The sequence below is a fragment of the Condylura cristata genome, unplaced genomic scaffold, assembly GCF_000260355.1.
Source record: "Condylura cristata isolate star-nosed mole 26May11 unplaced genomic scaffold, ConCri1.0 scaffold00015, whole genome shotgun sequence".
Taxonomy (NCBI): Eukaryota; Metazoa; Chordata; class Mammalia; order Eulipotyphla; family Talpidae; genus Condylura; species Condylura cristata.
In genome coordinates this window covers 47,682,846-47,710,266 of record NW_004567116.1, presented here as the reverse complement: position 1 = coordinate 47,710,266, position 27,421 = coordinate 47,682,846, and positions in this window count along the sequence as shown.

Here is a 27,421-nt window from a genome sequence, read left to right as displayed (position 1 = left end):
CAGCACCATAGTTGATTTGTCTAAGGTGACCATGTAGACTTTGAGTGAATAAGTCTTTCTTTCTAGTATTTATTATTAGGACCAAACTTCTGGTCCAGCTGGGAAAGTAGACTAACACAAGAATTCTGCATTCTCATTCTGAAAATACAGAAATTTTAGAATAATCTTAAAGTGTTCAATTACTGCTGCTTCAGCTACATCTTAGTAATAATAATAATGAAATAACAACAAGTTTAATAAAATAAAAGTATTTTTAGAATGGCAAAATTAGAATACAATTGTGCATACAAAATGAAATTGTACTAACAAATCTGATATATACCTCAAGGTCTGGAACTAAGTCTCTGACAAAGATATTTGTGCCAAAGACCCATATACAATGTATCCTTAAACTGGACTTTTTGTATAAAAAAGAAAACTCCATTTATGGTCAAAGGAGACACCAAGAAACTAGGCTGATAATTCCAGTCTTGGACAGTATAAAATGATATACCAAGAATTTCTACAATTATTTTGTATTCTTAGCAACCGTGTATGCCTTAGCAATTAAGGCATACAGAGGATTAGAGCATATTTCCAAATATAAATTCAGAGATAAAAACTATCAAGTAGAAATAATGCAACTACACGAGACCAGTATCTTTTTTTTTTTTTAATCTTGAATTACTTCTTGCCTATATAATTTGGAGAGTATAGTATGAACCCTGCATATATGTTCATGCTTCACTTACACTACACCAAATCTCCAGTGCCACAACTCTATCATCTCCTAACTTTTATGCCTTTCTACCTCTGGTAATAGTAGTATTTACTGCAAAGTCTAAGAATTCTTCTAACTTTTGCAAATTTGTTTTCTTTGCTTATATATACCCAATCAGGAATGAAATCATCTAGTAATTGTCATTCACTTTCTGACTGACTTAACTTGGCGTAATCACCTCAAGATCCATTCATTTGGTCCATAGTCATATTTTTCCTTTAAGTAAGCTGACGAGTATTCCACTGAGTATATATTACCTAATTTCTTTATTTAGTCATTTGTGGATGTGTATTTAAGTTGGTTCCATTACTTGGCTATTGTGAATTATGTGAACATAGAAGTATTGATACATTTATATTTTCATACTAGTGTTTTCAGATTCTTTGGGTAAATACCTAACAGTGGCATTACTGGATTGTGTATTTTTTTTTTTAAATCTATAAACTCCATCAAATAACATTCCCACTAGCACTAGATAAGTGTTCTTTTATCTTCACATCCTCAACAACATTTTTGTTTCTAGTCTTTTTCATATAAGTTATTCTCAAAGGAGTAATGTGAAGTCACACTATGGTTATAATTTACGTTTTCCTTATATTAATGGATATTAAGCACTTTTTTCTATATTCTTCTTTGAAACTATCTAAACAAAAATTTAGATCTTTTGATTATGTTTTGATTGGTTTGTTTGAATTTTTGTTATTGAATGATATGAGATTATCAAGTATTTTAGATATTAATTCCTTGCTGGACATGCAATATGCATATATCTTTTCCTAATACTTAAATTGCTTTTTTGCTTTGTGTTTTTTTTTCTTTCATTGTAAAAAAAAATTTATAGTTCCATATCTTTATTTAATATTTTGTTTTCCTTGCCACTGAGGTTGCAGTTCCAAATAAATTTCTGTAGATTGTTGTCCTGTTATATATCTCCTATATTTCCTTTCTATGTATTTTATAGTTTCATATCTTATATTAAAATTCTTAAGCCATTTTGAGTTAAGGTTTTTGTTTATATGTTTGTTTAGTTTTGTTAATCTAAGAAATTAGATTTGCATGTGGTTGTCCAAATTTCCCAATACCATTTGTTAAAGAGGATTATCAAGATTGACTTCTATTTTATTGTTCCAAGCTTCTGCTTTTATTCTAATACAATTTGATTGCACTTAGCGTGTTGTGTAGTTTGAAATCAGGCAATAGAGATACCTTCGTTTTTCTTCTTTTATCTCTGGATTGCTTTGACTACTTTGGGATCTTTGAAAGTTTTATAGAGTTTACTAATGAAGCATTCTAGTCCTGGAGTTTTGTTTGTTGGGAAATTTTTGGTTATTCTTTCAATTTCTCTGCTTGCAATTGGTCTGTTTAAGCTCTCTGTTTCACCCTGGTTATTTTGGAAGGTTGTAAAATTCTAAGAATTTTTACTTATTTGTCTATTTCTTCTATGTTGTTCAGTTTGTTGTGTATGTTTATAATTATCTCTCATGGTCCTTTGTAGTTCTACTTTATCTGCTACAATCTTACCTTTTCAATTTCTTATTTATTTTATTTAGATTTTCTCTCTTCTGAGCCTACAAAATGGTTTATCAGTTTTCTCTATAGTCACAAAACCAGCACTTGGCTTCCTTGATTTTTTTTTTTTAAGATTTATTTAGTTATGCTTACAAGTACTGGGGTACAGATCAGATGTGCAAGGGTTGAGAGGATTCACCAGAGACAAAGTGGGAAACAGAATAGGTATATCAACTGAAATAAACTGCTGAGGGGAACAGGGGACAGGATAGGACAGGAGAGGTCTGCCATACCATGTGGGTCACCTCTCTGGTTGGGGATAAAACTTGTGCTGCAGTGGCTGCAGATAGTTTCATAGTGCAGTGCATTAACCCATTACATCGCCGGGGAGGGCCCTGGCTTTATTGATCTTATGAGCTTTTTTTTTGTTTGCTTATATCTCATATAATTTGTATTTCTTCCTTCTACTGATTTTTCATTTGTTCTTGATTTTCTGGATCTGTCAAGTATAGAGTTAGTTTATCTGAGGTTTTTCTTATAGATATGGGCCTGTATTTCTATATACTTCTCTTTAAATATCACTTTTAGACCATACCATAGGATCTGTAGATTATAGCTTCATTTTCATTGGTTTCCAGATAATTTTTTTAGTATTACTTTGATTTCTTCATTGGCCCAGGAGTTAAATAAAAGCATTTTGCTTAGTCTCCAGATATTTGGAGTTTCTCCCAGATGGATCCATTTGTGGTTACTTCCTTATTTGATGTAATTGTGAACAGAGGAGATATGTGATACAATTTCAATTTTGATATGTATTTTTTGAGATATGTCTTGTATTCCAGCAAGTAAATTCAAGAATTTACTTGAGAAAATTCCATGTACATTTGAGAAAAATGTGTGTTTAATAAGGATGAAAGTATTTGCATTTGTATTAAGTCTATGTGATCCATCATTTTATTTATTTTATTGTTTACTCCCTATCTCAGTCATCTTTGCATTGATAGTAATGATGAACTGAGAAGTTCTGCTATAATTGTGTTGATGTATATGGGTTGTTTTACATATATTGATGGTTGTTTAACATATATTTTGTGTACCTCTACTGGGTAAGTATAGATGACAGTTATATCTTGATGGCATTTATTCCCTTGATCATTGTATAGTGCCTTTCTTTTCTCTAGTTACCCTTTTATAGTCTAATTTACCAGCTATGAAAATTACATCTCCTGCTTATTTGTTTTTTCTGTTACTGGCTTGAAATAACTTTTCTCCAGCCTTGTGTTATATATGTATTTAGAGTGAAAGTTAGTATCTTGTATGAATAGTATATTCAAGTAATTTTTTTTAATTCAATCTGTCATTCTGATTCTTTCGATTGGTCTGTTATTATAGACCATTCAAATTTAAGAGGGTTATTAATATATTAGATATAATTGTTTGTATTCTTTCTTTTATCTTTTGTTGTTTTTCTGTCTATTGTTTCTAATTCCAGGTTCTGTCTGCCTTTTCATTTGAATAACTTTACCTGAGTTCCCTCAGTATCTTCATTTCAAGTGTCTCTATTCTGGTTTTGTGTTGTAATTACTATAGTAATTAAACTGTATTTAAAATAGTCCTTTTTTGTGCTGGTATTGATTCATTATCATTAGATTATAGAAATTCTGTTCTTTTCAGTTACTTCTTTAATATTTTGTTGTTGTGCCATATTGCTATTGTTTATATTTCTGATTCCATTTGCTGCTATCACCTTGCTTATGGTTTTGTTTTCATTAATTTTTTTAATTCACATAGAAGAAATCTAAGCATTTTTTATAGGGTAGATATGATGGAGGTAAACTACATTAACTTTTGTTTGTCTGGGAGTGTTTCTCCACCATACTTGAATTATATTTTTGTGCGATATTCTTGGCCTGCAGTTTTTATCTCTTAGAATTGTAAATGTGACATTTCATTCTCTTCCAACTTTGAATGTTCCTTCTGAGAAGTGTCATGAAGCTGTAATCGAGGTGCCTTTGTAACATTCTTTTTCCTTAGCACTTTAATGTGTGTGTGTGTGTGTTTTCAGTGAAATTTTGATAATTTAACAATAACATATCTTGGTGAAAGCTGCTTTGCATTTAGAAATTTGAGTGATTTAGGCCTCCCTGGTAGCACAGGGGTTAAAGTTTCAGCACTATCAAGCTATTGCCATCTACTGTAGCATGTGTTTCATCTCCAGCCACGTGGTATAGCAGCCCTTTCCTGGCTCTACTGCTGCTTCCCCTCAGCAGTATATTTCAGTCAGTCCACCTGTTCTGCTCCCCACTCTGTCTGTGGTGAACCCTGTCATGCCCTGCTCCTCTGGCCTGTACCCCAGTTATTGTATGCATAAATAAAAATACATCTTTTAAAAATAAAGAAAGAAATTTGGGTGCTCTTTTGGCTTGCTGTACATACATGTTGAATTATTTTGTTATTTCTATGAAATAGTCAACTAGTATAGGGTCACTTTGAATAGCATCTTTGAATAGGGAGTCTCTCCTCTCCCGTCTTCTCTTGGTACCTCACTTTCCTTACCTTGCCTCTCCTCTATTCTCTTCCCCCTCCTTTTCCTTCTTCCACCTCTCTCCCCACACTTCCTGAGTTAACCATTGTCTTTATGTTCATTCTTCTAATGGAATCTGATACTATTCTAGAGTTTCTTTGATTTTACTAAACCATGTTCTCTTCTATTTAGGTCATTTGTTCATCAGTATCTTGAATTTCTGAAATTCTCCCTTCTGACGTAAGGTGAAGTCTAATTAATACATTCCTATCTTTGTCTTCAATTCATTTGACACCACTTTTTACATTTTTAAAATACCTTCCATAGTTTTAATGAATAATTCTTTTTGGTTTTGAATCTCTGCTTTAACATCCAGATTTGCCTTTTTGTGTTGCTTCCCCTTCCAGAAAATCATTGAATTTTGCTGTATTTAATTTATTTTTCATTTTGTTTATTTTATTTATATACATTTTACATCATTCTTCATTTTTATGCAATGTGTGCTGTCTCCTCTCAGGTGTAGTCCCTATAAAATTCCCACTACCAGTACACGTGTGTACCATCACCATGTTCCCTTGTGCTCTTCCCTGTCTGGTTAATCTCCTTCTTTCTCCCTCCTCTACAGAATGTCTCTTATTTATAGTTACCTGTTATTATTTTTTTAATTTATTGTAATTATTTTTTCCCTAATCCCTATTTGGTGCCCCTAAGTGAAACCATCGCATATCAGAGCTAGATACAATAAGCTAATAATAATACTGCAGAAAGAAAAGCAGGAACTGCTATTATTATAACTGAAAAACTAGGTTTTTGACCACAAATGGCAATCACAGACAAAGGTGGACATTTCCTAATGATCAATGAAATATAACTCTCATTAATATTTTCGTACCTAACACAGGTTCACCACATTATATAGAACCACTATAAACATGGTGCATAAACCTCAGCTCACTGCTGACATGAAGGGATAGATCATCCAGGCATAAAATTAACAAGGAAATAATAAAATTGATAAGTGTTGGAATACATAGATTTAATGAACATTAACAGAACTTTCAATACCCCCAAAAAGGAATGCACTTTCTCCTCAAGTGTATATGGAACAGTCTCAAAAATGAGCCATAAACTGAAAAATAAAAAATGTCTGAGAAAATTCACGAAAATAGAAATATAGCAAGCACCTTCTCAATTAGCAATGGTTTGAAGCTAGAAATCAATCATAAAGAGAATTCAGGAATCAACCAAAACATGTGGAAACTAAACAAAATGCTTATGAATAAATTCTCTGTTAACTAAGACATCAATGAAAAAAATTGGAGGCTATGAAAATGGATAAACTATCAGATTTTGTGGGATGCTATAAATGCAGAACTATAGGGAAAGGTTATAATAATACAATCCCACGTAAGAATTCAAGAAAATTATCAAACACTGTAACACTACATCTGAAAATATTAGAAAAGGAAAAAAGAAAAACTGAAAATCAGTAGTAGGGGAAAATAATAGAAAACTTATAAATAGAAAAAGCACATGTTCCAACAATAAAACTCCTAGAAATTTACCTAAAGAACATCGGATCACAAAGAGATCCGATCTATGCACCCTATTTTTTTTTTAATAACATAACTATACACAATAGGCAAATCATGGAATCAGCCTACATCCCCATCAATGACTGAGAGATTATGGAATATATGCTCGATGAAATGATGCTCAGGCATTGAAAACAATGACATAGTGTCATGAAACGGATGGTATTAAAGTGATTGCACTAAGTGAAATAAGTCAGAAAGTAAAAAATAATTACCAGATGGTTTAATGAAAGTATTTGTTTGTGAAAAACAAATAACCAAAGAAAAAACACTGATAAAACACAAGAAAAATAATTCTTAAAATCTGTCAGAAATATGATAGCTATCATAAGGGGTGCGGAAGAAGAGGGTAGGCGCTAATGTGGTAGGGTCATGACACTAAAACGTTTGTAAAGTGTGAGAGAAGGAAGTGCTGACATTGAAATTTGAAAATTACTCCCCTATAAAAGAATGGTAAATCAATACAAATTGATAAAAAAAATAAATAAAAACTTGACTAGATATAAATGAAATAGAAATCAAAAAGATAGCCCAAATTTTCAATGAAACCAAGAGTTGGTTCTTTGAATAAATTAACAAAAGCAGAGGTTAAGTCACAACACTATCAAACTACAAACTGCTGCTGTCATATGAGTTTGATCACTGTGCAAGTAGCTAACCCACATGAGACCTCTCTTGTCTTACATACTGCTTCCCTCAGCAGTACATTTCAGTAGATCTTCCTGATCTGCTCCTCGTTCTATCTCTGGTGAATCCTCTCACCTCCTGTACCTCTAGTCTATACCCCAGTTCTTGTATGTATAAATAAATAATTCTTTAGAAAAAGAATTATCCATGTTGCTGCAAAAGACGTGTTTTTTTGTTTTTGTTTTTGTTTTTTTGTTTTTTTTTGGTTGCATTGTAATATATGGAATATGCAATATTATGTTAATATTCCATTGTGTATATGTACCACATCTTTTTAATCCAGTCATCCACTTTTGGGCATTTGGGCTGCTTCCATGTCTTTCCAATTGTATATAAGGCAGCAATAAACATAGGGGTGCAAGTATCTTTTTGAATCAGTGTTTTTGTATCTTTTGGGTAGATACCTAGGAGTGGGATTGCTGGGTCATATGGAAGCTCCATGTTAAGCAGTATGAGGAACCTCCAAATAGTTTTCCATAGTGTTTATAATAGTTTGCATCCCACCAGCCATTGCATTCTCCACATCCTTGCCAACATTTGAGAACAAATGGATTTTATCTAAACATTGTAAAATCCATATATGACAAACTCACAGCCAACATCATACTCAGTGGTGAAAAAATTAAATACATATTAACTAAGATCAGGAATATCTACTGTCACTATAACTGTTCAACAGACTATTGGAAGTCATAGCCAGTCCAGGCCATGAAACACACTCGATAAGTTGCTAGTCTCCAAATTTTATAAAGTACTTATGTAACTCAACAACAACAACAAAAACTAAATAAAAAAATAAGCATAGGTTCTAAATAGGAAGACATTCAAATGACCTATGACAGAAAAATTGTTCAGTGCCACTTATTTTATGAGGAAATGAAAATCAAGATCATAATTTGATATCACTTCACTCACTGTGAGAATAAATATGTAAAAGAATGGAGCTGACTAATACAGGTGAGGTTGTGGTGGAAAGAAATTCTTATTCACTGTTGGTGGGAATATAACATAGTTCAGCTTCTGTGGAAAATGGGATGGAGATTTTTTTTAAAGATTTATTCATTTTTTATGTGTACAGAACTGGGATACAGGCCAGAGGTGCAGAGGTAGTGAAAGGATTCACCACAGACAGAGTGGAGAGCAGAACAGGCCAACTGACTAAGCACACTGCTGAGGGGAGCAGCAGGAGGGTCAGGAGAGGTCTGCCATGCCATATGGATCACCTCTGAAGTGGGGGATCAAACTCATGCTGAAATGGCTTTAGCTTCTTACTGCTGGGCTTTAACTCACTGCACCGCCAGGAAGTGCTGGGATGAAGATTTCCTAAGGAATTAAAAATGGACAGTCCATACAATCCAGCAATTTGTTTACTTATCCAAATAATATTAGAAGGTCTAATATGAAAAGAATTATCTATGACTATTTTTGAAGCAGCACTGTTTGCAATTGCCATATTATGGAACCAACCTAATTGTTGTTCAACAGATGACTAGGTAAAGAAACTGTTGAATATATCTTCAATGGAATACTATACAGCCACGAAGAGATAAATATTGGCATTTGGGGAAAAAATGGATGGACCCTGGATGAAACATAATTATCAGATTGTGTCACTTGTTTGTGGACTATAAAATGACAAAATTACATATGTATCTAAAATACATATGTATCTAAAATATTAGAAACAAAACTTGAGCTCAGTGAAAGGATACAATGGTTTGTAACTATAACAGAGAGTAGGGAGGTTGGGATAGATGATGGAGGCAGACATGGTATTTTCATGAAAGAGAAAAAACTGTAATCCCAAAATTTCAAATAAACATTTAAAAAATAGTTTACATAAATTTAAAAAGAAATTTTATTTTCAACAGACATTTTTTTTTCTACAAATAAAGTTGTATTATAAGTTTCATTGGGTACAGATGAAATAAGTTAACAATTATAAAACTATTGAGGACCTGTACAAATAATGTGCATATTATTAGTAGTATTAGATAAGATGTCTGTGCCATTCATAGTGAGACATGTGTTAAAATCTTAGTTCATCCTTGGGGGGGGGGGAAGGGAAATGCACTGAACTGTGGTGATGGCACAGGGGTGATTTGTTGATGGGAAACCCATGAGGGTTACAACTGAGATGAAAAAATGTACAAAATGATATAAAAATAAACTATTATAAAAAATCATAGTTCATATTAACCTGTATGATCTTAGAGAAATCACTTCTCCATTACTTAGCTATAGGTCTGAGAAATGGCATATCATTAACAGAGCTGAGTGCAATGCTTACCAAAGTTTTAGTCTTGTCAAGAATTAGTATCTATATATTAGACTCTCCCATGGCTTGTAAACTACATAAATATTGAACATGGCCTCAATTATCTTCTTAGTGTCACTTCAACTCCATCATAGCTGCCACCATCAGCACAACCTCAAAATACAGAACTTGCGTACAGATAAGTACTGTATGAATTTGAATTTTTGTTTTAATTTCTGGAACCTTTGAGAGATATTTTATGATTCCAGTTAAAAATAAAAGAGTCCAAAGTAAAGTAACTTAAGTCAAATCTCTTTTTTAAAAGGGATTGATTTATTGGAAATATATTAATTATTGTGTGGCAGTCAAGGACAGATTCTGAAAAAAAAGATAACTATGATTACAAACTGTTGTCTCTTCCATCTGTGCTTTCTATTGAGATACTTATTTCATATTTTGTTGTTGTTGTTGTTGAGAGCCTTGGTTTGTTTCTCCCTATACACTTGACAAAAAGAAGATAAATTTGCTTTTACTCTAAGGCTTAATCTCCTTACTATTGACCAGCTGAGTCTGACTAGTCAAATCTTAGCATCTATTGTTCCTGCTAGGAAACCTGATTGCATTTCTTTCATGAATACTTTCTGTCAATATTTTTAAATATTCCCTTTAACCTTTATGTTTTGTAACTTCATTATGGTGAGTCTGAGCTTTGTTTTTTTTCTAACTTACTTTTTGTTTGGGATTTGTACTTTTATTATTATTATTTCCTTCATATGTCCATATATTCTACTCATTCTATCCCAACGCACCCCTGCCAGTGTCCTATCTACTTGTCTCCCTACTGCCTGCTACCTCCCCCTTTTCCCTCTAATCAGTAATATTTTTCACTAAGTTCAAGATTTGTTTTTGCTATATTTTGTCAATGTATGTTTTTGGTTAATTATTTTTCAAAGATAAGGGAAAACACCTGATGTGTTTCACTTTCTGACTTATCCAACTTAGTATAATCACCTTGAGGTCCATCCATTTTGTTCCAAAAGGCATTGTTCATCTTATTTTTATTTATTCAAAGATTTATTTTACTTATTTATGCATACAAGAGCTGGGGTGTAGGCCAGAGTTGCAGGGACAGTGAGAGAATTGGCCAGAGAGAGTGGGGAGCAGAACAGGAAGGCAGATTGACTGAAATACACTGCTGAGGAGAGCAGCAGGCAAAACAGAAAAGGTCTGCTGTGTCATGAGGATCAACTCCCTGGCTTGGGATCAAACTTGTGCTGCAGTGGTTGGGGATTGCTTCTTGGTGCTGAGACTCAACCCCTTGTGCCACCAGAAAGGCCCTGCTTATATTATTTTTAATAGATGAATAATATCCCATTGAGTATATTTTCCTCAATTTCTATATCCATTCATCTGTTGTTGGGCATTTAGGTTGGTTCCATGGCTTGGAAATTTTGGACTCTGGTACCATGAATACAGGTGTATATAAATAAGTTCATCTTAGAATTCTCATGTTACTTTGGTAAATAGCTAGAAGAAGTGTTGCTGGATTATATGGAATTTCCATTTATATTTTCTTAAGACATCCATATAATTTTCTATAAAAGATGCACCAACTTTCATTCACATGAACAGCAATAGAGAGTGTCTTTTTCTCTACATCCTCACCAACATTTATTGTTTCTATTATTTTTGATAGGGATGAATTGATATCTCATTATGGTTTTGATTTACATTTACATTACAGTATGTTATGTTGACTATGTTTTCATGTGTCTGTAAACTACCTGAATATCTTTTTTAGAAAAATGTTTATGTGGGTCTTTTGCTCATTTTTTGGTTGGGTTGTCTTTATTGGATTGTATAAATTTTTTATTGGTTTGTATAATTTGCGTACTTTGGAAACTTGCCCTGGTCATGTGTGTATAGGTAAATATATCCTCTCATTCTGTAAGCTGCTGTTTCATTTTTTGTTTGTTTGTTTTTGTGATGGCTTCTTTTGAGGACAGAAGGATTTTTAGTTTGATGTAGCCTCACTTGTTTATTTTGCTTCTGGTGCTTTTCTTTCTATTACCACTGGAGTTGTGTTCCCAAATATACCTTTTCAGTAGGTACATAGTATAATTTAATTATTTTATGTTTTCAGTTCTTATATCCAAATATTTTATTCACTTCAAATTATTTGTATGTGTGCAGCTAGTATTGATCTAGTTTTTTTTTCTTTTCTTTTTCACATGAGACTATCCATGTGTCACACCATTTGTTTCTCCATTGTGTGTTTGTGGTTCCTATGATAAAGACTACTTGTCCATATATGTGTGGGCTTACCTTTGGCATTTCTTTTCAATTCTATTGCTCTGAGTTTCTCTTTTTGTCCCAGTAGTATATAGTTTTGTTTACCGTTTCTAGATAATGGGTAGTTTGAAGTCAGAGAATGTGACATGGGTTTTGAATGTTGTCACATTATTTTCCAGTATCTATTGTATTATTAATTTTTAGATCAGGGGCCTCCCTAATGGCACAGGGGATAAATATATGTGCTATCAAACTATTGTCAGACATTGCAGCAGTAGTCTGATCCCCATCAGGCCAGAGAGCTAACCCATATGGCTTAGCAAACCAATCCTGTCTTGCCCGCTGCTCCCCTCAGCAGAGTTATGTCAGTAAATCTGACTGTTCTGCTCCCTACTCTCTCTGTTGAATACGCTCACCTCCCCAAACACCTCTGGCCTACACCACAGTTCTTACATGCATGAATAAATCAATCTTTTTAAAAAAATACATCTATATGTTCATAGTATATAGAGATCAATTGACTATTGTATGCTTCTCTTTTCTCCTATGGCTCGGCTTTATTCATTCTAGAAATTTATTTTTTAAATATAATCCTTGGTATTTTCTATGTAGAAAATGATGCCATCATTTCTTTTATTGCTTTCTGATACATATTATTTTATTTTTCTTGCCAAAGTATAGAGGCAATTCCTAGCATTCTGTTGAATATGAGTTATGTATGTGACTCTCTTAAAATCAGGGGGAAAAGCTTTATTAAAAAGCTTTCTTTATTAAGCTTTTGTTTTAAAAATTTTCTTTCTCTATTAAGTCAAAGAAGTTTGCTCTTCCCACTTTTGAGAATTTTATCATGAATAGGTGTTGAATTTTTGTCAACTTTATCTGCATTAATTGATGTGGTCAAGTGTTCAGCCTGCTAAAGTGATGGATTATATTAACTTGTATTTTGAATATTTAATTAAATATTAATCGTATTCCTGTAATAAGTGTCACTTGATCATGGTGTACAACTAGATATATAAAATTAACATTTGCAATATATATTTCATATACTCATATTGTTTCATTCCATTTGCAAATGCTTTGTCAAGGATTTTTGCTTCTATCCAAGTTAAAATTGTGAAAATCTCTCTATTGATGAGTTCCTGTTTACATGTAGGATCCAGGTAGAAGACTGTTGTGGTAGTTCATGTGGGATCTTATATAACCTTGGATTAAAGTTGAGATGTCAACAAGGAGATAAATTAAAATAAAATCATGAATACACTAGACAGTTGATATATTGAATATAGTGTTTGAAGTATAAGAACATATTAAGATGGCCCATAGCTTTGTAGCTCATTACTGAAAGAGTGAAGGTATTCATTGTATTAGAGAACATTAAAAAAAATCATATTCTGACAGAGGGAGTTGACCACGTTCAGTTTTGAATGCAGCATATTAAGATATGTATGTAGAGATGTCACAGAGACATTTATATTTCTGTGTTAGGAGCTCAGAACAGAAGCCTCGGTGTCATTTTTAAATAGTAATTAAAGCTATATTGATGGGTGAATTTTCCTGTGAACAATTATAGGATCATAAGAGATTAAGACCTATATTTAAAGGGTGGTAGAGGTGAAAGGGCCTGTAAAACATATTGAGATTTAGTAATCAGAGAACTAAAAATAAAAGCAAACTGCTTGGCATTCTGAAAGATAAGGAAGGGTAGAACTATAGGAAGTAGTACCAAAAAGAAAAGCAACTGTCAAAAATATAAAATAGTGCTTAGAGAAGAGGTAAGAAAACATAGACTAAAACTTCCATTGGATTTGGTGACAGTGAGGCCAGTGATGAATTTAATGATTGTTCTTTGGGTGCAGAGAGGGGGTGGAAGCCTGAATGGAGGGGAAGATGAGTGGGAGCTGAGGAAGTAGAAACAGTGAATATTGAAAGCCCTTTCAAAGTTTTGGCTGTGAAGGCGTGGAGAGAGTCAGAACAGTAACTGGGTAAGGGTGTAGGAGTCAAGGGAACATCTTTTGATTTAAGTGGAAAAGCCTTACCTATGTTTAATTGTTGCTATCTTGTGTTTCTTTATTAGTTTTCATTTATGGAAGTATTATAGGACTTAAAAAAAATGTCATCCACTATTTTACAGGCAAAACAGAAAATATGAGTCATTCCACAAAATGTAGGATATTGGACTCTATAGAATTCCTATTCGAGCTTAAAGCATGATAATGGGCTCCTCTAAGTTGGCATTTGATGCAGCCCTGTCATTTCTACCCATTTATAAAAGCAGAACTGTTTAAGATTATTTGGCACTGCTTCTTAGGGCTTGCATCTTATTTGTCTTGTCTGGCTGACATAGCTTTCCCTGATAGTTCTCAGCCTCAAAGGGATATATTCCTAGTCTTTCACAAAAATTTTAAAGCTTTGCTACATAAATTTTGTTTCTTCCTGCATAGTGAGTAAAACTTAAAATGATAATTTTTTCTCAAAATATATATATTCTAGAGACAAATGTTAAAATATTTTAAATTCTTTGTTTTATTCTCACAATAATTCAATAAATCATAACTTACTAGTTCATAACTCAATAATTCAATAAAAATGTTAAGAATACATATATGCTATCACTATATTAGATACTGGTGATAGGTTTGCATTAGGCATTAGGCAAATCTTATGCTTTCCATAAACTCCTGTTTCAGAAGAAAAGATTCTATGTGCTGTACATCATGGAAGAGCTATGTTTCCTTTTATGTATATATAGTTATATATGATAGATGATAAATCCACTCTCTAATTTTGCCATTGTTATTATTTTGCTGAAATTGATGAAAGGTCAAATATCTGTGTGTTGGTAGGTGTTCCTTACCTTCCTTAGTTTTCTACCTTTACCCCTTATTGCTTTGTAACTCAGGGTTTCACTTCTATCTAGAGGGGATAGATATTTGTGAAGTCAGTGTTATTGAAAATGTATTAAAAGAAGTCATAAATCCAGAAATTCAATTTACCCACAAAATACCAATATATAATTCTAATTCTAATACAAACACACACACACAAAATGACATTAGATTATGTGTGTGTGTGTATGTATATATATACCCACCAACATACATGTACATATAATTAAGGAAGCATTGACTTTTTACTGTATATGATTCAGAAGTGTAGATTCATATCTCTTTGGATGTATGTTACCACATCATACCCAGCACTAAGACTAAGGGTATTTTGAAAATGTCAGTACTCCTCAAAAAATGTATCTGTATATTACTTGCATCACTAACCTAATTATGTATTTGCATGCATTATAAAAACTCATACATGAAGGTACCCCAGGGATATAGTTTACTATAAAAAATACATTAAATTTTTTATTGCATAATGGTCCACTTCTCCACCTATTACTGATAATCACAGAAACAGCATATCTGCTGACTATTGTTTTGATTAATTTAGACATTTATCCTTGTGACTTCTAATTTCATCTCATTGCCAGGATTAAATCATCATAACCTATATGTGCAGGGGAACCTTGAAAACATATATTATTAGCTGAACATTTTTTTTTTCTTTTAATCAAATTTATATTGTGTCTGTTAGTAAAGAATATTGAGAGTAGATAGATAACTAGGAGTCTGGTACATAAATTATTCAGGTCAATATCCCAGTAACAGGAATCCCTAATTTCTCCTTTTCCCTTACTACTTACATCTTATCACCCTTGGTGAAATCAAAACTGCATAGATTTAGAATATGGGACTTGGCTACTTCCTTGGCCTCTAATTGAGTGATGTATCATCATATAAAATGGAGAATGATAACATGTGACAAACTTCTTATTTAAGTTTTGTAAGAATAAACTCAAAGGATTATACTCAAGTATAACTTTAAGAATGTCCTTATTTAAACATATTCTACTTGGAAATATTTTAAAATTTCATTATTAAGGATGAACAATAGAAAAAAAAATAAGGCAACATAGTGGGAGACTTACTTTTGAATTTTTTATTGTAGTCATATTGAGGTAATGAATTAAAACACTGTATATAATTTAGGGGTATAGATGCACAGTGATCTTCATGTATATGCTACCACCCCACAGCTACCACCAAGTTACACATAATCTTCCATCAGAATCAATTGGACACCCTACATTCTTTACTTCTCAGTCCCATTCTGCCCCTAGACATATAATTTTCCTCAGTTATACAGTCATATTTCTAATGCTTGTTTTGTTTAGGTTTTTTTTTCCTATTGCTTTGTTTTATTTTCTTATATTTCACATATGAATGGAAATATCTACTGGTTTTCTTCTGATGTATTACATTTATAATCCCCTCCATTTCTATTAATGTTGTCACAATGGCAAAATTTAATCTCTTTTTATACCTAAGTAGTATTCTACTTTGTATTTTAATTTACTCAAATGTAATTGGGAATTTAGGTTGTTACCAAAACTTGGCTTTTGCAAATAAACCTGTTTGCATATATCTTTTTGAATTAGTGTTTTTTTTTTTTTTTTTTTGTGGGGAGAGGTGGTTTGTATTTTGCATTTTTTATGTGGGTACCTGGGAGTAGAATTTCTGGTTCATATGGTATATATATTTTTAATGTTTTTAGAAATTTCCATACTAATCCCAATATATTGGGAATCTTTCTTTTCCCTCATCCTTATAAATACATTGTTTCTGGTCATTTTTATATGGGGCATTCTCATAAGTATGAGATGGTATCTAAATGAGGTTGCAATTCCCTGATATTAGGTGATGTTGACAACATTTCCCATGTATCTGCTGAACATTTGTATGTCTGCTTTGTAGAAATGTATATTTAGCTCACCTGATTTTTTTTTGGGGGGGTTATTTATTTATTTTGTGTATTTGTTTATTAGTATGAGTTATTTATCTTTGATAAAAGCCCATTGTTGTATATATTATGTGTAAATATGATGGGGGGAAAGGGAGCCCTCCCAAGCATTACTCAATTAAAAAAAATTCAATGAACAGTGTGACAATCCAAAGGTATATGGGCAATAAATTTGTGTTAATAGTTAAAAACAAGCAAAACAAAACAGTAGACATTGTCCTTAAGAAACTAAGTTAATCAGCTGGAAGAGATGCAGAATTAAGAGGGTATATGAGTCTTCTTTTTAAATATTGGAAGGCATGTTATGAAGAAAATGAGTGATGTATTTTGAACAAGCCTGAATGAAAGAAGTAATACAAAGGCAGGTTTTAATTTAATGTAATGAACACCCAGAAGGTAGGAGTCGGGCAGCAAATTGGAGAGGAGACCTAATGAACTCTGTAAGGATTCTTGATGGTGAATGTGTTGTACGTACACCTAAGTAGGTGTGAACCTGCACTCCTGATACATACACAGTATTGCAAATCAGTGTTCTCTGGATTAAAAATAAAACAATTTTAATAAATAAAAATGAAAAATCAAGTAAGTAAATAAATGTAGTAAACCATTGTTTGAGACAGATATCACCTCCTGTTAATGTAGGTATTCAAGTCAAGAGTAAATATCAAGTATGCCCATTTTGGGCTTGGAAATTAGACCGTTTAACTTTTTTTTTTTTTTTTAAAGATTTATTTATTTATTCATACAGAGCTGGGGTACAGGCCAGAGATGCTGGAGGGTGAGAGGATTCACCAGGGACGGAGTGGGGAGCAGAACAGGCAGATCGACGAAGTACACTGCTGAGGGAGCAGCGGGCGGGTCAGGAGAGGTCTGCCACGCCATGTGGTCACCTCCGAGGCAGGCGGGGATCGAACTCATGTGGAAGTGGCTTAAGCTTCTTAGTGCAGTGCTTTAACCCGCTGCGCCACAAGGGAGGGCCCGACCGTTTAACTTTTAAAAAATTCTCTTTTAAATCATTGAGTAAGTATTTTGGGCTATTTGGTGACTTATGTAATACCACAGTACAGAAAAAAAAAAAATCAGGTAAAAGAAACAGAAACAACTTATAATGGACAGCAATAGTTCCTTTCAAAACTAGTTTTAAAACTTACTGTCATTCCATCTCAACTTCCAGATAGCTTTTTTTATAGAAAATTTGGAAAAGGAGATTAAAGTGCAACTTTAATTTACTTTATGTACAAAGATTACCATAGTATAAAAACATAAACCATTCTCTTCATGACGTGATATAAACATACCCCAAGTGACTTCAGAAATGTTGTGATATATATATATATAAGCATATTTTTATATGTATATAAACATAGTTTAATTAATTAATTTGATAAGATTTATTTCTTTATGCACATAGAACCAGGGTGCAGGCCAGGGGTGCAGAGGCAGTGAGAGGATTCACTAGAGAAAGACTGGGTAGCAAAACAGGCAGATCAATGAATTATACTGCTGAGGGGAGCAGTGGGCAGGTCAGGAGAGATCTGCGGTGCCATGTGGATCACCTCCAGGGTGGGGGATAGAACTCACACTGTAATGGCTGTGCTAGCTTGCTGTGCTGTGCTCTAACTGTTGGGCCACCAGGGAGGGCCCAGGAATCTTGTGCTTTTCAGTAAACATGTATTCCACTAATTTTGTAATGTACTGACTTATTTTGTAATTAACAGGTGTATATACACAATGGAATATTACTCAGCAGTCAAAAAGTTAAACTTATGCCATTCACAACAACATGGATGGAGCTGGAAGGGACCATTCTTAGTTAAATAAGCCAGAAAGAAAAAAGAAAGATACCAGTGGTTTCCCTTATAGGACAAATGTAGGGAATCCAAATAAGAGTTGGAGAGAAAAAGTAATAATAACAATGTAAAAATCAAAATCAACATGCAACTATAAACCAGAGACATTCTTTGGTTGGGGAAAGAGGAAAATGGTTAAAACCACGGTGGAAAGAACACAAGGGACTACAGTGAAGGTACATGGGTGAATTGGTAGTGGGAATTTCTTGGGGATCATACACAATATGAAAAAGCATACATTGTATAAAATGAAATTATTAAAAATATATAAAATGAAAAAAGTTAATGAAACTTTTATGAGGTGATTTAGGGGGTAACAGTACTTAGACCATTTTTGTCTATATGTGTCACCTAAAGTTTATGCCTTTCCCTATTCTGAATTTCTGGAACCAAAATTTACTTTTTTAATCATTAGTACAAGGTGGCAAGAAATACATTTTTTTCTCCATCATAGGTTAATATCTAGTGTTTTTCTGAGCTACTACATGTTAAGAAATTAAGTGTCTTAGAAATATTCATTTTCTCTTGGATCTTTGGGGATTTTATTTTCCCTCTTTAGTAGACAGTCCCTCCTACACTTTTCCTTTAAGTGTCTCGCCTACATTTTCTCACAGAACCAAAAGTTTTTAAAACTCCCTTTAATTTATTCAGTACAAAAAATAGAAGTCAACAGCATAAATTATAATAATACTGTACATGTATATAGAGTATTGGACTAATTTTGAAGTTTTTCTCTGGGTCATTTAACATGACCACAGAGCCTTCCAAACCATCAATTAGTCTTTAAACTAATTAACATATTGAAAAATATTTCAGGAATTATTATAATTTTTATTTCTCTCTGTGTACCAATAAATCTGTTTTGTTACTTGAAAATTCCAGAAGTTACTCTTAAGTGAAAAATCTCATCTGATATTGAAATTGAAAAGAGCTGATATTTTTCTTGGCTTCTATAAACACTTGATTTTTATGATTCTCCTTTCTCCAGAATATATTTTATCTTAATAACATAATACCTAATCTCAATTTTTATTATCATAACTCACAATGGATTCATGAACGTTATATAAATTTTAAAGCAGATTTCTTAATGCATCACATGACATGTCTAACTCAATCCCTTACTTTTAAAAAGCTCTGTACTTTTGTTGATTTTCTTTGTCTTCTTTAAAGCTCCCGAAGAACAGTTTCACTATATGTTTTATGTGAAAAGTGGTTAATATCTTCATCTCTCATAAAGGCATAATGCATTCATTAAAATGTTAGTTCACTTTCCAGATCCTAGGCCCTAGTAAAGTTAGATATTCTTGTGGCCATTTTCTAAAATTTAGCCTTCTTATGCCAAGGAGTTAAAATGAACCTTATATATTCAATACATGTTGAAATTAATTCTTGGCAAAACAAGAATGTGTCTATTCTTCATCTTCAGATAAATACATTTCCTACTGATGTTACCATCAATAATTATTATTTTGCCAAATTGCTTCAAAAGCATTTTTATTGTATTTTTTTCATTTTTTTACATCATTCTTAATTTTGTACATTTTTCCATCTCATTTAAAATCCCACCACCAATTCACTGGTGCACCATCACTATAGACCAGTGTACTCTTACCACCCCAGCTCTGATCCCAATTTTCTTTCTACCCCTATAAAATGTCTTTGTTTTATAGTCATTCATTGTTTTCATTTTTACTTTGTTACATTTGTTTCTCTCTCTTTTTTCCCTCATCAATTATGCTCCTGCTATGAGTCAAGCCATCTGGTATTTTTCTTCTTTATGGCTTATTTTTCTAAGCATGATCCCAAGCTCCATCCATGTTGCTGCAAAAGGTATGAATTTATCTTTTTGATTACGGAGTAATATTCCATTGTGTATATGTACTGCCTCTTTTTAATCCAGTCATCTATTTTTGGGTATTTGGGTTGATTCTACATCTTCCCTATTGTAAATACAGTGGCAATAAACATGGTGGTGCAGGTGTCCTTTTGAATCTATGTTTTTGCATCCTTTGGATAGATACCTAGGAGTGGGATTCCTGGGTCATATGGAAGCTCTAGTTTTAGCCTTTTGAGAAACCTCCAACCAACTTTTCATAGTGATTATATCAGCTTGCAGTGCAGGAGAGTTATTTTCTCTCCACATTCTCTGGCCAACATTTGTTGTTGCTAGTTGTCTTAATATGTGCCATTCTTACTAGTGTGAGACGGTATCATTGTGGTTTTAATTTGCATTTCCCTAGTTACAAGTGATGTTGAATATATATATTTTTTTATATGCCTGCTAGCCATCTGTATTTTTTTTTTTTTGGAGAAGTGTCTTTTTCGCTCTTCTGCCCATTTTTTGATGGGGTTGTTCACTTACTTTTTGTTGAGTTTAATCTGCTCTTTGTGTACCTTTGTGATCAGTCCTTTACCATTAGTATTGTGTGTAAATTTTTCCCCCCAATCAGTAGGGTGTCTCTTTGTTTGTGTAGTGTCTCTCTTGCTGTACAGAAGCTCTTTAACTTGATGTAGTCCCAGCTTTTTATCCTTTCCTTCACTAACTTTGCTTTGGTTGATGTATCATTAAAGATATTATTGAATTGTATGTCATGCAGAGTTTCACCTACTTTTCTTCTAGTTATTTTATGGTTTGGGGTCTTATGTCTAGGTCTTTAATCCTAAAGCATTTATTTAATATACAAATGTGCAAGTTAGAGAAAAATATTTAGAAGTTAGGTGTTTTCTTATCTCAGTACTGACAAGAGGAAGTATTGAAAAATTTTCTTGAATGAACCTTTTAAGTAGTTGCAGAAAATATGTCTTTAGGGTATGGGAGAAAGATAAAGAGTAGAGGGGGTATCTAGATCAGAGGGAGAACACCCTGAAAGAGCAACTAGTGAGATTTATTTTTTACTACTTTATAGTTACTTTTAGTTTTGGCCAGAGGGAAAGGAAACAGGTCATATTTCTTATAGGTACATCTGAATACATACGTATTATATTAAATATAATATTTTAGTGTGACATAGAATGTATTCTTCTACAGACAACTGATTTGTCTAGACTCTCATGGAAAAAATGAAAAGATAGTTTCTGAGTTAACAGTTTCCTCTGTGTTCCTGGAAAAACAAATTCAAATGCAGTGAGCATTCTCCATGGATGCTCAAATTCTTGAAGCTTTTGTAAATGAATATTTTCAAAAGGACATTTTTCTGTGAATTTTCTCACAGTACTTTTTGTATGTAAACATTTTTTTTAAAGATTATTAATTGTGCATACAGAACTGGGTATCAGGCCAAAGGTGCAGGGGCAGTGAGTGGATTAACCAGAGCCAGAGTGGGGAGCAGAACAGGCAGATCTACAAAGTACACTGCTGAGGGGAGTAGCTTGTAAGACAGGAGAGGTCTGCTGTACCTTTTGTGTAAACTTTGAGAAGATACAAAGGAGAGGATAAAAGTATCACAGATTTTGGTGAGGACATAAGCCAGAATTTGATTCTAGGTAGTAGAAAAAATGGTCTCAGGAACAGCACCTATAGTCTGTTACCGGAGACTTCCCTGGCTTGGCTGGAAAGTTTAACAGTGAACACTTTAATTTACTCACCTTAGAATTAGGAGCAGAGGATGAGGCAGCACAGGAAAGTGAATCTGGTTTTCTTTTATTATTATTATTATTATTTAAATGCCTTACATAATATTTATTCATGAACCAAGATCCTATTATGCCGTTATGGGTAATCTAAGTTGTTCTAAATTAGAACAAAGAGGGAGAGAATTCTGCACATTTTTTTTGCAACTGTAAAGTTCTCTTTGAACTTCTGATTTCTAGACTTTCAACTAATGCAATTCTTATATATATACCGCTCTATTCATATTACAAAGTCTTGCTTCAGCAAGGAACTATTTTCCATAAAATAGATTAAAGGCTAAAGGAATGTTTTTGGAAATGTTGAAATTACATTTAAATTTAAAATAGTATATGTTTATCACATTTCTATAGTCTGATAAGTACTAGAAAACAATGTGTTGCAATTTCAATTCTGCCTCTAACATGTTGGGTGCCTTTAATGCATTAGAAAATTACATTCTGTCCTAATTTCTCTCTCTCTTCTCTTTCTCTCCATCCTTCTCTCTCTGTCTCTCTGTCTCTCTCTCTCTCTCACACTCTCTCTCTCTATATATACATAAGATTTATATATATATAATTTCATTATGTCCTAATTTCTCTTTCTATATATAAAATTCATATATATATATATAATTCTTATTACAAACATAACATATACAACACATATGTATACAGACATATATAACACATATGCATATATGAATATGTCATTTATTATATATGGTGTCTTTTATATATCATGTATAACATGCATTTTATATGAAATAAATAATTCATATATATATATATATAATTCTTATTACAAACATAACATATACAACACATATGTATACAGACATATATAACACATATGCATATATGAATATGTCATTTATTATATATGGTGTCTTTTATATATCATGTATAACATGCATTTTATATGATATGTATGTGAGTTGTAATGAACTGTTTCACTTAGAAATAGCAAGGAAAATTATTTACAAGAATTGAAATGTGATTGTAGCACTTTTAAATAAACATTTTTGTTTGATTTCTGATAACAAAATAGCATACCTTCAAATTAATTGTATTTAATGTAGAGAACTACTGACGCTAAAATAAAAATCTTCATAATTATCAATATTACCCCTGAAGGCTCAGGCTGGAATTCATATATTGATTCCAGAGGACCCATAAAATCTTGACTCTTCAGGTATATTTTAGGTAAATCATCCTTGCAAAAGTCCAAACTTTCATCTTACTCCCAAAGAAGAACCAGACCCACAAAGCTAATAGCTCCTCACACTACAGAAATTACCTACTCATTAGTATTATTATTTTGATATATGTTCTCCAATTCCCCTAATACACATATACACACATTTACAAGTATAGGTATATTTATTACAGATGTGCATTATGCCAAGTTAGATAACACACACATTAGATATTATGAATATTGCTATTTTTTTATTCTAAAATCATCATTTTAAAAGACTGAATTATATTTGATGATATGATATTACTAAGAGAGTAGATCTTGTGGGTCTGGCATGTACGCCAGTTAAAGAACAACAGCCTACAATAAACGGGACAGCAAGCAAATGTGGATTTACTGAAGCAAGAAGAAAGCTCTCCCAACAGCAGTAGGGGTCCAAGGAAGGATGCCCCTTTATTCTAACCCTGTTGATGACGATCTGCTGTCAGAATGCTATTGTCCAATTTGTGGGGCCCTTGGTTAAGACCATTGATTAGCTACTAAGTGGCTAGGAAGTTTCATGTTTTTTTTTTTGTTGTTGTTGTTTGTTTGTTTGTTTTTTACTATCTAATTATCCTGTAGTGGGATCTTATTCTAGCTCAGCAACATTTTAGTAAAGCACTTCTATTTTCCTGAAAGCTATTTTGTTCCTTCTGTTTCTATATTGTTTAAAATCACTGTCCTGAGTCTCAGCCTTTCTTGTTCCCTAAGTTCTCCTGGTCTCAGTACCTCTCAGTATGACTGTTTTCATTTGTCCCTTTTGTTGGACATTTAGGACATTTATATTTTGTTGTTATAAACAAAGCTTCTATGAACTTTTATTTATGTAAAATTTTGTGTATCTTTTTTCTTAAGTCCTTATTATGTGTCTACAAGTTGCTTATTTCATAATTGTATAATGCTTATGGTGTTTATGTATTGACTTTGTTGATTATTCTACCGGAACACAGATTGTTCATTTGGAAGAATAACACCTTTCAAATTTGTTTTCTTAGACAACATTTAAATTTAATGGCTACTTGTCTGTTATCTGCTGGAACAAGGAGTTTGGTGGTCATAGAAATGAACTTACTATGTAGTTTTTTCAGATTATTCAATTTTGAGTCTGTTGGGATTGCCTTGGAGATTTTCCAATTATGAAAATTTAAGTGGAGAAAGCCAAAATGATCTTATGTCTCAGTTTTAGGTCTTAGCTATCTGCAGATATATAGACATTCTTCAAACTAAGTTTCCTAAAAGGATCCCATGTCAGATCAAGAAGTAGAAGAGAAATATTGAAGTAAAGGTACAATTTTTGTCACTCTCTTCTAAAATACAATTAAAATACAATTAAACCACATTTCTGTACCCATCTTTTTCAGTGATATATACTTTTGCTATAAAGAGTTTTTATCTTTTGATAACTTGCCTGCTTGAATATATTTGTCAGTACTTGCCCTGAAGAGCAACTTCTATTCATTTTATGTTTATATTTTAGTCTATCCTACCAGGACTACCGTGGCAGTCATTTTGCCCTTTCGAGGATGGCCCATTCCTTAGTAATTTCTCTCTTGCTACCAGCATATTTCATTTATGAAGTGACCTTTCCAATTTTTTTCAGCAATTTGTTCCCAGTGGTTACCTTATTCATTATAAAATGAGGTGTACTTCAGGATTTCACAATCTCCATATCACAGTAAAAAAAAAATGTGTTCTTACTTTTTTAAAGATACTGAAGTGGAGTTACAAGCGATTTACTTATAATCTGTTAATTCCTTGCAAGTTATTTATAAAAATGTTCATATTCATTTTTTCTACTTTGTAGAGTACAAAATACTCTGCCTATGGTTTTTTGCTTCATAATCCCTGCCAACACCTCAGATTAATCACTCCAAGGCTGATCTAGGGCAGTCCATTATCTTTTTCTACTTCTCTATTTCTTGCTTCTAATCTCCCAAGATAGAAAACTTAGTCTATTTTGAATGTCTTTATCTTTGATAACCCTCTGTCTTAGATTTTCAGAATATTTAAAATCCTGTCCTATTTTCCCACATACCATAGAAAGTCTCAGAAATAGATATTCCTACCAGTTTTCAACATCATTTCTTTCATTCACATGTGGCACAGACATCTTTAGAAAGATCAGTCTTAGTGTTCTGCTTTTCATTCTCCAGGAATCATATCATGTAAGAAAGACTACAAGGATGAAGTTAAGCTATTGACCAGCCTCTGCAGTCCAAATGGTCTCATGCTTATTATAATTATATATCAGGGTTTGTTGCTAATTTACATACATATAGTTATAGTTACTATTTCATAAACCAGAAAGAAAAAGAAAAATACTGAATGGTTTCACTTATAGAAGGAAATAAGGAATCAGGAAAAAAAAATAATTTTTTAAAAATTGCAGGCAACCATACATCAGACACACTCTGCAAGGGAAGGGGACAAACGGGATCAAAACAGGTGAAAAGAGCACAGGAGACACGGTGATAGCTCACAGAGGAATTGGTGGTAGGAGTTTTATGGGGAATATACAATAATGTAAAAGACACAAAAAATAAATTAATAATAAAAATAAAGTTACTATTTCAGCTTTAATAGAATTATCATAAAATAAAAGTACATTTTGCTAATTTAAATATAAGTATATTTATTAAATTTATTAAATATTATTGCTGCTAGCAGGTACAATATAACATATACTAAGTAGAAAAACAAATATTGTTTCTTTTTCTTAAGGCTGCAAGGAAGACATATCCCATTTTATTAGTGTGGAAATTATTAAGTAAATTTGAGATAAGATCTGCCTTATTCACAAGACATGTGTCTTTCCAGGACATTTTTAATGGGGAGAAAAGAGAGAATAATAATCTTTCAAGTTTCCTTCCAAATTTTAGACAAAGGGCCCTCTCTGAGGCATCAGCCTCTTCATGCAGTACAATTTCCTACTATTGTAATTCCAAGACTGCCAGTATGGAGCGAATAAGCATTGTAATATTAGAAATGTATCCTCTCATAGCCTTAGCTAAGGGATGGAATCCTATTCATGGCCTCTCACTTACTAGAGTCTCTTTTCCTTTCAAGAATATATCGCTTATCACTGTAGTAAAACAGAAGAAGTTAACAGAGAAAGAAAATAGAAAATTTCCAAATTAAATTATAGAACTTTACAAATTCCTTCAGTCCTGACAACCTTTTATCCATATCATTTGAATAATTCTGAACTTGCAGATTTAGGCCCAGCACAGATATCTCTTTCTTTCTTGTTATAATTGGTGTTTGACAAGGTTCTGTTTTTCCTTTACCTTAGTAAAGATGTTCTCCCTTCCTTTGTGATGACATCTCTTACCAAATTGAAGGTGCAACCAAGATATAACATTTCATATCCCTGAATGTAGTTTAATATCTGATAACCCTAAATGATTAAAATGAATCAACTATATCTCTTGTCTACCTAGAATTTCAACTTTGACTAATTCAACAAACACTTTTTTTATAATTGTCAATAATTGAAGGCCATTGTAGAATCTTTGATTATTTTCAAATTCTACATAGTTATTCAAAACAACAAACACCAATCACTCCACAAAGGAGCCCCTCCCGAGAGAAAAACACTGTATCAGCGCAGTCTCTACACTGGGAGGGACAGCAGTCCTGCCCACCTGTGACTGCAGGTGCTTCACTGACCTCCCTGTGCAGAGGGGCTCTCCTTCCAAAGCTACTCCCCAACCTCTGACTGTGCAGGCCTCCCTTTCCCTTTCCCTGGCTGCCCTTTCAGGCTACCTATATCTATGCAAGTGCCCTTTTTTTTTTTTTCCAAAAAACCTGCCCTTTCATATATAACTAATGTGTAATGGAGAATCTAACCTGGAAAACTCACCAGTGCTGCTGAAAGGGGAGCGCCACAGAAAATTTTCCCAGAATTAACCCAAGGCCCCACACTCCAAACTCAATATGTACAAACACAACTTCCTCACCTCATATGAAATGTGCAAAGGATAATGGCAATAAACCACAATAAATCCACCCATTTCCTTTCCTTTCCTTTATTTATGTATAGTAAAGCAAAGCATTTCACTTTGTGGTTTGAAGTTCCCCTTTTTGGAACATAACATGGATTTGGGCACAATGATATTGTTATAGGGCACCTCAATTCAGAGAGAGGCACCCCTGAGGCCCCAAAACCTGCCTTCTCTAAGTGGGTTCTGCCATCCTCCGCAACAAGACAAAACATATAAAGCTTTAATGAAAAGTGACTT